Genomic DNA, 13,560 nt, shown 5'->3' with positions numbered 1-13,560 from the left:
CCCTTTGCCATAGCAATGGCTGCTTGGAGGGTTTCCATCACCAGGGGTCCTTTCTCTTCAGTGCTGGATCCCTGTGCTCGCACGCACAAACATGCTCACTCAGAATCTTGCTGAAACGGACCAACCTGGAGTGTGCAAACAGGCCCTATGCTGTTTGGACAATTCAGGAGGTGGGTGCAGGGTATGTTCAACCCCGGGCAGGGATCTGGATGGATGCCTTAGACCAACCTGAATGCAGGAAGCCAAGGAAGCAAAGGAAGGATGCTGTGTGCATGTTGTTATATAAATTTCTCTCCCAGCACTGCCCGAGGTGGTTAGATGCTGTTTCCATCCAATGGGAGCTCCTTAAGCTCTCCCACTAATGCTGGAAAAACATTCACTTAACAGTCTTGTCCAAACAATTCTTTTTTTAATTCAGACATGATGAGCTGCAGGGGGGGAGCGGAGCCCCAGGGCTGTCCGCCTCAATACCATCACTCCTGACAGGGCACAGAGCCACATGTTCACCTCAGCGGTCCATTAAAAAGCCTGATGGGGAAACTGCGTTTATGGTCAGGTTACAGAAACAGGCGGGAAGCAATTAATGCTTTCTGCATTGCCCCATTCTTCTGTTTTCTCTCCTTCCCAACACCCACACAACACGTGCCCACAAGCCCGACTCCATCGCTTGCCTGCACTGTAATGCTCTTTCAAAGGCTCCTTCTGACCCCCGCCCACCGTCTTGCACACTCTCCCTTGTGCAACGGCTCTCTCGGGGTGCCACGTGCAAGGAGAGACATCTAGTCACACACGGACCACGCATTCACACTGACGCTCAAATCACAGCTGCACCCACAGCCTCTTTCTGCTCTCCGCTGACATTCTTTCCAAACACCTTCACTTGCCATTTTGTCTCTCTGACCTTGAACCCGCTCCCATCTTCCTTTCTCACACAGTCTCTCAGCAGAACATCTCTGCTCTTCCCCCTTCCCCTGACCCAACCCTCCCCCATGGCTCTTCTCTCTGTCCACCTCCCAGTGGCCACATCAGCACCCCTTCCCCAGCACTCACAGGGGCTCCTGCACGAGGCAGTTTTAGAACTGTATTATTGTTCCCTCTCTCTTTCAATATACTCCTATCCTTCTAACTGAACTAGATTCCCCTGAGTTAAAAACCTAACTTTGGATTATGTAACAAGTTCCTTGGGGAAAACATGAGGATTCAGCCAGTCACTTAGAAGTAAAGCAAACTGCCAAAAATAAATAAATTAATTAATTAATTTAAAAAAAATGGCTAGTTTACCCAGGAACCTAATTAAAGAGAGATCTAGTTGGTGGAAAGTAGTGAAAATAAAGGCAATTCTAGGCTGGGTAACGTTAGTTTCTTGTCCACCAGCCATTCTGCAAGCATTAACTGGATAAAAAATGCCATTGGGGAAAAAGTGCATCTGTGAATACCTAATATGTGCTCCATGAGGTGCAAACTGTGTCGAATATAGCAGTATTTGCTGCAGCAATATGAAATATATGCCACAAGTGTGATTTATTAGCCAAAGACAATCTATACCATATGATATGAAGCATTCACTATTATGATGAAGTTTAATAATACCACATGTCACAGTATGATTAATACACAGTTGATTATTCAAACATGGCCGTGCTGTGCTTATAGATTCTTTGTAAGAAATGGAAATCATTGTAACACGTTCCACACATATTGCCATATATAACTTTTTTTTTCTGTGATATTTCAGAAAGTTGGATGTAGTCCCCATGTGATTGCTCAAATGAAAATCGCGTGTACATTGAGTTTCACTGGCAGGCTGGCTTCCAAAAAGAGCAGCATGAGCCGAGCAAAGTGTTGTGCAGGCGGCTGAGGGGCAGAGCAGAATAGAAAGAGAACAGGGAATACTGTTCTGCACTTGCCTTTGCAGCAGTGGCCCCGACTGACCAGAAGAGACACACGATAACAAATAATTGCTAAGCGGCTTCTTGTTGGGGAAATTTAGACTACTAAATCGAATTGACAGGCCAGCGCTTAAGATACTCTCCAGTGCAGGGGTCAGCAGATAGTAAATCTGCCAGTAAAAGAGCAGAGAGTACATTTTTTTGGCTTTGGGGGCCATATGGTCTCCGTCACACCTGCTCAACCCTGCCATCGAAGCGCGAAAGCAGTGGTGGGCAATAACCAGCCGGCATAGCTATGTTCCAATAAAACTTTATTTATGGACACTGACATTTGAAATTCATATAATTTTCACATGGCACAAAATATTATTCTTTTGATTTTTTTTCAGCCATTTAAATATGCAGAAGCCATTCGTGGATCGTGGACTGTACAAAAACAGGCAACAGACTGGATCTGGCTCACAGGCAGTAGTTCACAGACTGTGATTTAGAGTGTTTTACGGCAGATACTTCCTGACTCTGCAAGTCCTTCCCTGCCCTGCCTTCTCCTCTGCCCCTGCCCACCTCTCTCCCTCTCCCTTTTTCTCCACCTCCCACCTTCTGCCTGCCCTACCTCCCGTAGTTAGCAAGGGCTACTGGTAGGCCAGACACTCTCTGCAGCTATGGAATCTGTGTTTTGTTTGTGGTTGGGCTGTTGTTCAGAGGGAAGCTTTCCGTTATTTCCTCTAGAAAATGCCACTAAGGAAATGTCTTCCTGGACACCCTCATCAAAGAAACTCCTTCTTCTCACTACAGAAGACAAGCACGTTTTGTTCCCGTTCAAGAGTAGGGAAGGAGTGTAAGAGGTGCCCTAGGACTGGCATGTTTCTACGTGTTCCTACAATACAACCAGAGCCGACCCTTTGGAGAACGTGTGGAGGGTAAAGGGACGTGGTCAGTCATTCCAGCCACTGGCCAGGGTCTCACCAAGCACAGCTGCTGGCGTCCCCCATACCGGTTCCCTGCTGGAGGACCCAGAGTCTGCGTTAACACTCACTCTGCACTTCCAAGCTACAGGCAAAAGGGAGACACTCGGAGGCTGCCTGCATGTCCGTCTTGAGGCTCCCACCCCCTCGCAGAGCACTGGAGGTGGAAGCGGGCCCCCAGGGGCAGTGCATATTAATGTGGCCTCAGGCCAACCCTGACTTTTACAGGAGCCTCTGCCAGAGCTAGACAATACGTGAGGGGCCCAGCAAAGTGTTACATTACCCCCACTGAGGTTCAGAGTCACAAGTAATATGTCCACTATGAGATCCAACTGCATTTGAAAATCAAAAAGACTTACATTACCGGACTTTTGCCTCTATTGCAAAAGTCCTGTGTGATGTTGTGTTCTTTTATTTGTCCTCAGTGGGCATTCTGGGATTTCTACAGCCCTGAAGTTTGCCAAAATGCAACTGCACCAGCTAAATGAATTTCATAGTCTAAGCACCCCCCACTTACACCCCAGGTTCTAGAGGGTGAGGGGGGAGAAAGTAGACTAGATCTCAAACAAGCAAAACTACGGACTAATACACATTGTAAATAAAAATATGAAGTCTTAGTTCCTGCCCTGGCACTGTCCTCCCCCCGATGACCCATGCTCCCTGCCGAATGAGCCACGCCTGCACAAAAACCAATCAGCAAGGGGAGGTTTCTGAGAGCTGGTGAATGTCTGAACATGTCCACGGCATTTTAAATCTCTCTACATAGTCTGATGCCACTGCAAGCCCACATTCTCCCTCCAACTAGTTATTTTTAACCACAGCAGAACAACAGCAGCATAGCTGTAGGGATGGGCAGCCGGGAGGGGCTGTACCAATCACCAAACATCCCTTCCCCCTGCAAGCAGACAAGCAAAGCATTCTTCGTTGGCACGGAGAACGCATCCCTCCAGGGGCCTAGAATCCATATCGTATTAAACAATTGGTTGAGTCTCCTGGAACTGTTGGGGAAACAATAATGGCTTGTTACTCTGCATCGCAATTGCAAAGAGGTCAGGACAGATTTAATAAAAGCTCGTATTATGTGGGCAAAAGGCAGGAATCGATATAAAAAATAAAACTGATATGTGGAAAGGGATAATGATCAGCCAGGGTCTAGTTACTCGGAATCAAAAACCATGATCAAAGAGCATCATGCACTGCCAAGACACATCCGAGAGGATCTCGGTAGGAGTTTCTAAGTCTACTCCTCTAAAATATGAGCTATATGCTAAGCAAAGATTCTCAAATGTTCCATGAACCAAGCTAGCAAAAGCCAACTGTTGAGCCTGTGTACCATCCTTTAGAAAGATCCAGAACATATGATCAATCTGGACACCCAGTGTCTAGGATGTTGGGGAAGAGAGATGGATATAACCAAATCACATCCTTCAAGGCCACCTGAACAGAATTGTGCTGAAGCAACTCTTCAAAGAAACAACTCTGACGGGTAAGACCCAAAGGAGGATACTTTGGAAGCTCCTCACGGCAACTATTTCAATTGATTCCACCTCTTCAGAGCCAGTAATGAGGAACATGTTGGCGTGAGCTACCAAGCAGGAAGAGTGGTCTGGCACCCTGGCACCCTGGCACCCTGGCCAGGGAGGAACGTATTACTACTTACTGTGGATACACTCACTTACAGAAATTCACATATTCCTTCATTCAGCAAACGTTCATTTAAACACCTACTCTGTGCTAGGCTTTATCGTTGGGGCTGATGAAAACGAAAAACAAAGAAACAAAAAGGCACGGTCCCTGCCATCAATTAACTTACACCCTAATAAGGACACGGACATGAGAATAGTTACAACACAATGAATGAACACCTAGAAAAAAAGATGTATACCAGAAGGAGTTACAACTTGTGTCAAGCTTACTGGGTGACTTAGGGTCAGATCATTTATATCATTTACACGACATTAAAAAGGCGTAAGAGCCCAGAACAAGTGTCTTAACCTTCCTAGGAAAGTCAGAGGGGGCCTTCTCAAAGGAGATAATATTTAAGTTTTCCCAAAAAGCACGCAGGACCGCAAGTGTCCCAGACAGAAGAGACGGCGAACACATAAAGACAGGAGGAGGCGTGGTGTATTCAAGCAACCACTAGTAAATCAGAGGCTTCCTCGGGAACCTGGCACAGCGGGAAGCTCCGCTAAACAGCACCTCCCATAAAGGAGGTGAGAAGTTATTCATAAAGCCCTGACTGCTTTTCTCCAGGGGGAAGCACGGACACTCTGGCCCAGCTTCCACAGGCCCACGTGTAACCTCTCCATAGCCCCCTTTCCTTATGTGTGCTGCATCCTCACCACACTGCTGATCCATCCTGACAGGAGCGACAGATTGCGCTCTGGTCTTCCAGGCAGTAGCCAGAGATAGGCCAAGCAGTGCTGCGGCTAGACTGGCCTCCACTTGTAACCTGGACCCCAGCCAGGGGCATACACGCTCCAAGGTCCTAGGGTGCAAGCATACTTCACTGCTGCTATGTCCAACCTTAGTCCTAAATCTCTGTTATTTCTGCTGACTAGAAGAGCAGCAATTGAGACACAGCCTGATATGAGGAGGCCAAAGGATCTCTGGGGGTCTCCTATTAATTAACCATGGTTCTGCCATGTCTCTTAACCATTCTGGACCTCAGTTTCCACATCTTTAGAATGGATGGATTGGAGCAGGTGACTCCCAAGGTCTTTCTAGCTCTAAGATTTTCTGAGTTATTGCTACTCAGGGGACACAATGGGTAGAGGGTGTCACCATATTCACAGTTCAGCCAGACTCAGTGTGATGCAAGATTATTCTAGAACAGAGGTTGGCAAATTACAGCCCATAGGCCATATCTGGCCTGTATCCTGTTTTTGTATATCCTACAAGCTAAAAATGATTTTTACATTTTTAAAAGAGTTATAAATAAAACAAAGAAGAATATGTGACAGACCACATGTGGCTCACAAAGCCTAAGACTGTCTATCTGGCCTTTTGCAGAAATAGTTTGCTGACTTTTATTCTAGAACGCCCAGAAACTGTCTGTATTGAAGGCCTTAGCCATTTAATATTCTATAAAACAGTGTTTCCTAACTCTACTCAGGCTCTGAGGCAGATTAAATGTGGCCATGCTTTCTTTATTGGGAGGTGGGTCAGTGTCTTGACCCTTGGGCTCTGGGTGGGCACTGCAATTGCTTTGTTCAACAGGACACTGGTGTCATGTACCAACCCAGTGTTGGGGTCTAGGCCTGGAGAAACTGGTCTCTCAGGACACTTCCTCTCTCTTGGGAGACTTTCTAGGAGACTTGAGTTGTATCCCTAGAAAGGTGACAGGCATGTGAAGCAAAGCCATCTTGGGCCCTTCAGACCAGCTCATCTGCTAGCTGAATATCACCAAGTGACCTTAACACCACATGGGAAAGAACTTCCCAGTCAGACCCTGCTGAAATTCCTGACTCACAAAATCTGCATACATAATAAAATGATTGCTATTTTCAGCGTGTAGGTTTTGGAGTAGTTTGTTACACAGCAAGCGATAACTGGATAGGATCACAGTATGGGCTGCTTATGCAATATGGACCAGTCCCCTCCTTTGTCTTGCGTGGAGTCCTGGATCCATATTGTAAGAAGGCCCTCCAGGAGATTCATACTACCAAACAACTTTGAGAATTAATCTTCATACTGGCTCTGTTTTGATAGCATGATTTTCCAGGATGTGCTTGGAATTATTAAAAAACAAAAAAAAAGAAAAGAAAAGCACCTGCTTTCTTCCATGGTACCATGGGACGGGGATATGGGGGCTCTAGGTATGGCCTGGATCTATTCACAGGCCACTCCCTAACATTAGTCACCTCCAAGATACCGAGTTCCCTCTTTGGACCAAACTGTATCTAAGACACTGTTGGGATTAAACTGACTATAAGATGCTCAAAGGCCAGAGCTTGGTGTTATTTGTCATTGTATCCCTTGAACCTAGAAGCATCTAGCAGGGAACAAAGTAGCTGCTTCATACATATTTATGGATTGAAAGCAAATAATAACAATTCCCATAAATTTATTGATCATTTACGTCATGGTGGGATGGCACTTAACGTTTTATACAGATTGTTTCATTTAATCCTCTCAACCCCAAGAGGCAGATGTCATTAGCCTCGTCTTAGAAAGAGCAAAACTTGGAATGCCTGGTGGCTCAGTTGGCTAAAGGTCTGACTCCTGATTTCGGTTCAGGTCATGATCTCACAGTTCATGAGTTCAAGCCCCTCATCAGGCTCTCTGCTGTTAGCACAGAGAGATCCTCTGTCCTCCTCTCTCTCTGCCCCTCCCTACCCTCAAAAATAAATAAATAGATAGATAGATAGATAGATAGATAGATAGATAGATAGATAGATAGCAAAACCGAAGTTCAGCAGATGAATTTGCCCCAGACAGCAGATACAAAAGCTATTCAGATAGGGTCTATTTGACTTCAGAGCTCTTATCCACTGAGCAGCACTTCCTCTCACAGGCCAGACATGTGGAGTCCCAGCCTCTGAGGGGCTTCGGACCTGGGGGAGCCAGAGCACAAACCCATGCCTGCAACGCTGTGCACAGCAAACCATGCAGCTCTGTCAGCAGAGTGCTGTGGGGACCCCCGAGAGCTGAACTGGTTTACTATGCTCCAGAGCAAGTAAGTACAAACCTAATGGCTTCAAAGAAACCATTTTATTAGCTTGCAGCGCTATAGGTCAGAGGTCCTCACACGGCATGGCTGGGTTCTCTGCCCAAGGCTAACATCAAGGTGTCACCAGTCTGCTTTCTCACCTGGAACCCAGGGTCCTCTCTGAAGCTCACATGACAGTTGTGGTAGAATTCAGTGTCTTGCCGTTCTAGGCCTATGGCCCCTATTTCCTTGCTGGCTGTCAGCCACCGGCTGCCCTCAGCTCCTAGACATCACCCCATGGCCCCTCTACCTTCAAAGCCAGAAGTGGACAGTCTCCCTTGTGTTCAATCTCTCTCACACTTCAAACTCTTTAGGAGGAGCCCAGTCCCCTTTAAGGGTTTCTCTGATTAGGTCAGACTTTTCCAAGACACTCTCCTTTCCTTAGAGTCAACAGATTTGAGATCTTAATTACATCTGCGAGATCCCTTCACAGCAGCACCTACGTTAGTGTTTGCTGGAAGACGTAGGTGCGCACCTGAGGTTGGGGATCTTGGGGGCCATCTTTCATTCTGCCTAGTACAAGTGCACAGAGCAGGAGCAGATGGACAAAGAGAGGCTACCTCACAGGCGTGTCCTCATGCAAAGGCTTTATCTTTCTCTGTACTCAGAGGCCCCAGTGGAGAGGGATCCATTCTGGAACCTTACGGCAGATAATTATATGGTGGTTTCTTAATCTGAGAGTGGAGCTTGAAGGGGAGGGAGTGCTGGCCCATAAAACAATGACTCTGCATGTTAATGTGTGGTACAAAGGTACAGAGGCTGTGAAGAGTGGTACCCCATGCTGGTTCCCTGTCTTTCTGCTCCTAATAAGGTCTCTGTGGAGAACATTCGCCCCAGAGGTGCAAGCTGGGCAGGGTCTGGGTTTGCCTTTCCTCACAGTCCTCCATTCTCTGCAGAATCTGCTGCTTTTGCAGGAGGAATTGATTACTGAATAATGAATTATCATTCTTTTTTCATTTTCCAATCCTTTTCTGAAATGTGCTGCTACTCTTCTACCTATTGAGGCTCAAAAATGGGAGGAAAAGAAAGAAGATTCTTTTTTCATCCAGAGGAGAAAAAATCCCACAATCTTCTCTAACAACCCTAGCTTATTCTTGGGGATGATAGTAATAATTATTTTAATTAATTCAATTTCTGACTTCAGAGTAATTTCATTTCTTCCTTGACTGGACAATAATGTTTCCAATGAAGTGAAGCCTCACTAGAGAATACCAGGCGGGGCGGGGCCACTTGGTCAGATCAAAGAAGTTCTTACCCTCTTGGGGGGCATGAGGAGGGATCCTGGAAATAAATGTACCACTCGAGAAGAACAGAGGTGTTCCTGTGTCAGAGACCAAAGGCACGCTCACAAGTCCTCATGAGGCCATGGCGGACAGCTGCCCTCCACATCCCAGGTTGTGGAAGTTCCAGACTATAAAATTTATTCTCCCAAGAAGAAGGGTGCATACAGGGGCACCACCATGAGAGAAGAGATCAGTGGATTAGGTCAGGCAGCCACAGGGGAGGAAGGGTAGTGTCACCCACAGACATCTGAAGGAGGAAGCTAGAGTTCTCACAGGGCAGAGCTGGCAGAAAGAGCCTGAGGGTGGCTTCATGAAAACTGACTTGTGACCTGCGTTCAGTCCTTACCTTAATACACTCCAAAGTGAATACCCGAGAGAAGGAAAAGATAACAATCGGTTGATTCTGTGATATGACTGATTCGGAGGACCTTCTTCAACAACGAATTTCAAGTTGTAAGTCATCCGTGAAGCTCTACTACAGGGATTTCAGTGTGTTTGAGAGTGTGTGTGAAGGTGTGCACGGGTGTGAGAGGGTGGATCCAAGTGTGTGAGAGTGTGTGTGAACATTGTGTGTGTGGAAATGTGTGTGAGAGTGCATGTGTGGGTTTGAGAGTGCGTGAGTGTGTGAGGGTATGTAAGAGTATATGTATGTGTTTGTGAGAGTGTGTAAGAGGGTGTGTGAGTGTGTATGTGGAGTGAAGATGTAAGGGAGATTATATGTGAGTGAAAGGGTGTGTGGGTATGTGTGAGTGTTGAGAGTGTGTGAGTGTGTGAGGGTGCATGTGAACGAAAGGGTGTGTTCAAGTGTATGTGTCAGTGTGTGTGCGTGTGTGAATATGTGAATGTGAGTGTGCAAGGGTAAGTGTGTGTAAGGGTGTGAATGCACATGAGAGTATGTGGGAGGGTATGTGTGAGGGGTGTGATGGTGAGTATGTGTATGAGAGAGAGAGGGAGAGAGAGAGAGGGAGAGAGAGAGAGGGAGAGAGAGGGAGGGAGAGAGAAAGAGAGAGAGAAGAGTGTGTGTGTGTGCGCGCGTGCATAAAGGTGTGTGCAAGAGTGTGGGAGGGACAGCAGACAGGTTGCTGGAGTGATTTAACGTCTTTACTGCCAATTATTGGTGGGGAGGGAAAAAGGTGGATAAGCAGCCTTGTGATGAGGAGTTCCCTGGGGTTTGTGTGGGAGGAACAGAGCCAAAAAAACCCCCAAAAACCAAAAACCTGTTGTTGCAGAGATGGGAAGCACTGGACGGTCAAAGTCTGTTTTTAAAAACATTAATGTGTGGTATCTGGATTTCTTACTTTCTCTCATATTTACTCATCTCGAGTGTATCCCTCCTTTCCCTTATCCTAGAATTTTGTAAAATCCCCAACCAGGGAGAAAGAATGGCTCATTCATTCAACAGACATTTCTTTCAGATCCTTCCTTTGGGTGGACTTCAGTTTTCTCCTTGGCACCTACTGCCAAGTGACATTTTCACTTTTCATCTTATTCACCCTCTAGATCCTCAGCCACAATGTAAGTTCCATGAGGACAGAGTTTGTCCAGAGTTTTTCGCTACTACATCCCCACTGTATTAACAGTGCTTGATGCATAATAGATGATTTGGAAATGTTGAGCGTATGCGTAAATATGATGAATGCCTACTAATGCTCTGAACCCACTGCTAAACATCTGAGAGAAGGAAATTAATGAGAGCTCTACCCTTTCTTTAGTCCCCAGGTTGGTGGTAGGATCAGAATTGTATGCAAATGGTTGGAGTCCAGGTAATTAAGGGCCAGCAGAAGTCCATGCATAGTGATGTGAGAAGGAAGCAAGGGCAGGGCAGGGGTGCCAGGTATTGAGCCGTAACAAGCAACTTATGGGAGGCGTCACAGAAAGGGGGATGTTTGAGGTGGTCTCTAGGGATGAGCTGAGTTTGCCAGGTATAAACAGGGCTAGCAGGTGCAGTAGCAATGGAAGGGTGCTCCGTGACAAGGCATGCACACTAGAAGGTGCTGAATAAACAGAATGGCATGCTCAAGAAGCTGCAAAATCTAGTGCTCCCGATGTGTGCCAGCGAACTGTGTGCCAGTTCAAGATTGGGGGTTTGGTTCTGCAGGATCCTGGGAGGTTTTGTTGGTTTTTGTTTTGTTTAGTTTAAGATTTCAGGCCAATTATCAGTGGGATCAAATGGGCAGTTACGGCAGAAGGTGAGCTGAGAAGGGAAAAGACTGAAGGCAGAGGTGAGTTAGGAAGGTTCTGGATAGCCCTGGCAAGGCAGTGGAGGAGAGGAGTGGAGTGCATTCAACGCTTAGAAAACAGAAACAATTGACCTGGGGACTGGAGACGGTGAGGGAGTGACTATAGAGCAGGAGTCAGGAGGAATCTGAGCTTCCAGCGTGAACAGTTGGGCTAAGAACGGCACCAGAGAAGAGAGAAAAATGGGAGCAAGGTAGATAGGACATCACGTGACGTGAGTGCACACCTTTGAGGGAACCACACAGGTCTTCAAGAAATAGTTCCTGGGACTCCTGGGTGGCTCAGTCGGTTGAGCATCTGACTCTCGATTTCAGCTGAGGTCATGATCCCAGGGTCATGGGATCAAACTCCGTGTAGGGCTCTGTGCGGAGCATGGAGCCTGCTTAAGATTCTCTCGCTCGCTCGCTCTCTCTCTCCCTCTGCCTCCTCTCCCCCACTTGCAGACGTTCTCAAAAATACATTTTTAAAAAATGAAAAAAAAAATAAGAACTATTCCCTGACCTCAGAGTCTTCAAACACTTCAGATGTGCTGTCACCTACAAACCGAACTTCCAGGAACATTATTTCCTGCCTCAATCATCAATCTGCCTTCCTCTCTGTCACCAAATTTTTCCCTCTGTCCTGTCTCCAAGCTTCGCTTTTTTTCTCTGCCCATCCCGTGTACCTGTTTTGTAAAATCAGCCTTAGTGCCACATTTTATTGCCTCCAAACTGAACACAAGCACGGCCAAAGCACCAAGGAGAGATACCCCAGCTGTTTGTTGACTTGAACGACATAGAACTTAAGGATCCCAAAGAGAGAAAACTTGTCTGTAGTTTGTATACTGTCTAAAACTTTCTTGGCCTGATACCTGTTAAAGAAGTTTAGGAATACCAAAAAAATAGAAATGAAAATGAAAGTGGTGGTTTCTTCTGCTTAGGGGAGACCTGGCCCCTCTCACTGCTTAGTTTATTCATCTGACTACCATTGGAACCAGCATTCTAGGCAAGTTGGTAGCCCCACAGTGGTTTAAGAAACTTTGTTAAAGGGGCACCTGGGTGGCTCAGTGAGTTGAGCATCAGACTTTGGCTCAGGTCATGATCTCGTGGTTCGTGAGTTTGAGCCCTGCACCGAACTCTCTGCTGTCAGCACGGAGCCCACTTTGGATCCTCTGTCCCCCTCTCTCTGCCCCTCTCCCACTTGTGTGCTCTCCCCCTCTCTCCCCAAAATAAATAAACATTAAAAAAAAAACTTTGTTAAGGATGAGGGGAGATGAGATGGCATCATTCTCCAGCTTCAGTCAGGGACCTCCAGAAAAGACAAGTAACAAACTTGGAGACCAGGGGAACGGGTGGGGGCAGCTTCCCTGAAAAGTGGCCAGGCAGGCTCAGCCGTGACAGCAGGGCACATGACTCCTTCCTAAGTCACAGGAGGCTCCAACTGAGAGAGAGACTGTCTTTTCAGATGGTCCATTACTGGAGGATTACAATTAAAAAAAATTAACTAGCCCCCTTATGAGAGGGACCAGATTGAAGACAATATGCTGCTTTGTTTTCCTAGTTTTCTCCCATTGCAAACAAGGCTCTAAAAATGCTATGCAGAACTAAGCCATGAATCATGCAGGAGAGTGCAGTGAAGTCCAGATGAAGGAGAGGCCGCTGTAGCAAGTTGCCAAACAGCCACAGCAAGGGTGCTCATTGGCAGGAGCTGAAGGGTAAAAAGACTTGTGGCAGGAGTGATAGAAGCGAGGAAAGACGAGGAAAAGAAATCTGAGGACTGAGGAAACTGGGGTGGAGGCATCTGGTTGAAGGCCCAAGAACTTCATTCTGTGAATTGAGAAGTATCCCTGTGACAGGTCCCAGAACATGGTGGATTGGTGCCTGGAAGGGTGTGGAGAGCTTCTTACAGTCATAGGTCAAGTCACGTTCTGTCACCCCCAGCCTTTCCTTCTGGCACCTAGATCATTAGAGTCATAGAGATGAGCAATGATCTCAGTCTTCTGACTCAGCCATCACAAAAACAAAACTGTAGGGTGCCCAGGCAGGCCATATAAGTGAGTGCGCTCAGCCAGGTACAGGAAAAACCATCTGGATCTCTCCATAGATGGAAACACGGACAAAGACAAGTGTTTCTCTACCATCAGGAAATCTGCAGTGTGAGAGGATGATAAAGGGCTACTTGCACTCAGTCTCAGTGTCAGAAGCTACTAGGGTGTGGTGGGAGAGGTGGCAAGCCAGATGGCTCATTCTAATGGTGGAGCCACACTTCCTAAAACCCACTGGCAATAAAGAAGACCGAGTGCCCTATGGCTGGCACAGATGACTTTCACAAGAAGCCACACTAATTTTGACATGATGTCTGCCAATGTTTAAATATTCAGATTTTTTAAAGACACAAAGTATTCAACTTGTATGTAGTCTATTTAAAATCTCTGATCTGCTCCAATATTCTCTCATTGTATAGATGAGGAAACTGAGGCCCACAGAGAAGTGAGG

Source organism: Puma concolor, chromosome E4 (genome assembly GCF_028749965.1).
Source record: "Puma concolor isolate L17-30 chromosome E4, mPumCon1.1.hap2, whole genome shotgun sequence".
In the NCBI taxonomy this organism is placed as follows: Eukaryota; Metazoa; Chordata; class Mammalia; order Carnivora; family Felidae; genus Puma; species Puma concolor.
This window is presented reverse-complemented; position numbering follows the sequence as displayed.